Below are 3,653 nucleotides of genomic sequence, written 5' to 3' on the forward strand. Positions count from 1 at the left end.
ACTAGTTACATATCCCTAAATCAATATGATGGCCTACAATCAAAATAATTTCAATTGTCTTTTTTTCATGATAGGTGTTATTAACTCCTCACATCTACTTGAAAAGTCTCAATAATGTAATTGTTTTTATGAAGTTTTGAGAAATATAATATCTAAGCTAATTCTTTTCATATTAAAATTTATTGATTGAAAATGAATAACATATGAATCTTAGTATTTGAGGTAGTTATATTTGAACTACAATTTTAGAATATATTGTTGAAGATATTTCTCCTTATTTTATTATAGAAAGCAGTGCTAATATTCCTTCTCCAATACTATAGTTAGGCACTCATTTTATTTTGTGATGACTAAATTCATGAGTGTAAGAACTTCCATCCTTATAAAATCAAAAGTGACTTTAAATAATATGAATGGAAGTAAAATAGAGTAGTGGGCGGTTGGCTTCCCTCTTCCTCTACTAAAATTTTCATTTTTTTTCAGGCTCAGAGTTGAAGATCAGTTGTTCTATCATCCTTGAATATCAAAGTATTATTAAAATTCAGGCCAAGGCATGTTTTATTAGCTAGCATTTTACCCTGAGTTAGTATAGATTAGATTGTAACTAGTTTCTGCCCACAGAGTCAAAAGCCAATGAAAAATCAATGAAAGTTTCAACCACTTTTATATTATTCTTGATGAAATTTTCCAGAAATTGAGTGTGTAGCATAGATAAATAGTTGAATTGTGTGTCTAAAGCCAACTAGTTTTAGTACAAAATTTTTGTCTAAGAATATTTTAGTGTTTTAAATAGAAAATTGGAACTGCATCTAGTGGACTTTAATGTAAATTCTATGTAAATAACTTTCTGAGGGACAGGAACTTAAATTGATATGGGCTATACTTTGTGCTTATCTCTCTGAGAATATAGCCATGAAATAAATTTAGAAGAGATGCTTTCACACTTTAATAACTATTTTATAGCTAATCTTAAGAGTCTTGTTTCATTCCTGAAAGTAAAGTGGCTTTTCAGAGAAAACTTGAAATACGTATTTTACAAATGAAGTTCAGAATATTCTGAATAAAACACTCCATACCTCTGCATCACTTTTAATATACCTTCCTAGAGAAGTGAACTATAAAGAAACCTATAGAGAAAATCTAATAGGTGAAAGAAAGTTAACAGAGAGGTAAGAGAACCTGAGTATTATGGTCACAGAAATAAAAATTTAAGCATTTTTGAAGAAAAAACATTTGAGTCAAAAATGATTGGGATATGTTAAGAAAAAACACAGAGACCATTCTTTCTGAAAACAGGAGTAGGAAGCCTCTTCATTTAACAAACAAACTTACCTAAAACACAATGCACAAATTTTCTGTTTTCTGCTGAGCTCTAAGTGGTCCAAAATCGTTACCCCAGGAATTCTATAGTTTACAAATATAATGTGCATATGTATATTTTTTGTTGTTGTTTTTCTCTCCCCAACTTGGAAAATACCTTTATTTTGTGGCATCAAGTACTATAAAATAAATAATTTACCTTCTTTAACATTAGGGTTTTCCTCTCAGGAGGTGTGCCAGTATACAGGATTTTTTAAAAAAAATAATAATTTGTTCTAATTTGACAGTAGAATGCATTTTGGCACATTATACACAAATGAAGCACAAGTTCTCATTCTTCTGGCTGTCCCCCTCTGGCTAAACCAGCCATCCCACTCCTCAGTTTATACCTAAAGGACTTAAAATCAGCATACTACAGTGACACAGCCACATCAATGTTTATAGCAGCTCAATTCACAATAGCTAAACTGTGGAACCAACCTAGATGCCCTTCAACAGATGATGGATAAAGAAAATGTGTTACATATACACAATGGAATATTACTCAGCTTTAAAGAATGAAATTATGGCATTTGCAGGTAAATGGATGGAACTAGAGAATATCATTAAGTAAAATAAGCCAATCCCCCCCAAAAAAAGGCCAAATGTCTTCACTGATAAGTGGATGCTGATCGATAGTGGGGTGAGAGGTAGGGAAAAATGAAGGAACTCTGGATTAGGCAGAAGGGAGTGAAGGGAGGGTGAGACTGTGAGGATGGAAAGGACAGTAGAATGAGACAAACATTACTAATCTATTTTTGTTTCATTTTACCTAATAGTTTCTCTATTCTAATAGATAATTATTTTTCTTAGGGAAGCTTAGATCTTTATTAAATTAATTAAAATGAAAAGATGAGACAAATATTCAGCTTTGACATTAAAATAGTAATTTCTGAGTCTCTAGAATACCATGACCACGAAAGCCAGACTTCAACTAAAGGATTAACAATTACAAATACTTCAGCTTTACACATTAAACAGAAAAGCTGATCTATTCAGAGATTATAAAACTTTATTTATATATTTGACACTAGAGATCGAATTCTGGAACACTTTACCACTGAGCTACATCCCTAGTCCTTTTTATTTTACATTTTGAGATAGGGTCTTGCTAATTTGCTTAGGTCCTTGCTGAGGCTCGCCTCAAATTTGTGACCCTTCTGCCTCAGCTGCCCAAGCCACTGGAATAGAAGCATATGCTATGGTGCCTGACTGGAATTATAGAAATTTATGATAAATAAATTATAAACAAAGGTGGATATGTCACTAAGAGAGTTGTTAGAGATATAAAAGAAGGGTTGTCATGTCAAAAACCTTTCCTTTCTGATTAGAGGGAAAGTAAGACATGATCAGATGGGATAGTACACACTTCTCCGACCTATGTGCGGTGTCTCTAATAAGGATGGAATTGTAAATTAGGAGGGATATGCTCTGTGTTGGAACTATTCACTGAACAGTGACTTAGACTCAGTGGTTTGCTGTGTAGTCTCAAGGAAGTTGAAGGCCTTTAATAAAAGTCCCACGTTTCACTTAATTTCCGTTTCTGAGTGTGAGAACAAAACTGAAGTACAAAGAGTTTTCTGCTTGTTTAACCGGAGTCCTCTGGATGTCCTGCACTTGAGATGGCAGTTCTCATTTTAACTGCTCCCTCCAAGAAAGGGCTGAGTTCTGAGGAAATGAAAAAACAGAAATTAAGCACTTGAAAGATGACGCTTGTGGAAGGTGGGAACTTTGAGATCTTCAAGTTGTAAATTAAGAGGAGAAGAGGTCAGAAGTGGGTAAAGAACTTACAGTGTCCATTACATCACGAAGAGATTCAATGTAGTAAGAGACTCCTTGGAAGGGAAAAAAAATGGGATAAAATATTTAAACATAGGGGGGATAATGAGAATCAAAAGGCCAATGTTTGTAGATGTCATGTAAAATCAAAGCATATTATACCCATAAACTTTTACATAAACCACGTCAACAGTGACATTTGTAAAGAGATTACAACAGTCAAAAAATTATATTAAAAGATCAGGATGTAATTTACCCACTAACAAGAGAGATTAAAACAATAGTCCATTTTATCTGTGCCAATGATGTGGTTGATAGTCTAAGTGTCCCCCAAGATCCACATGGTAAAGCCTTATTCCCTAGGGTGGCGCTATTGGAAGGAAGTGGAACCTTTAAGATGGTGGCACTGTAACAGGAGGTCTTCAAGATTTCAGAGCATATCTTGAAAGGGGATTGTGGCACTCTGGTCTGTCCCTTCTTTTCTTTCATTTCCTGGTCATGAGGTGAGTGACTTC

The sequence above is a fragment of the Callospermophilus lateralis genome, chromosome 12 (assembly GCF_048772815.1).
Source record: "Callospermophilus lateralis isolate mCalLat2 chromosome 12, mCalLat2.hap1, whole genome shotgun sequence".
Taxonomy (NCBI): Eukaryota; Metazoa; Chordata; class Mammalia; order Rodentia; family Sciuridae; genus Callospermophilus; species Callospermophilus lateralis.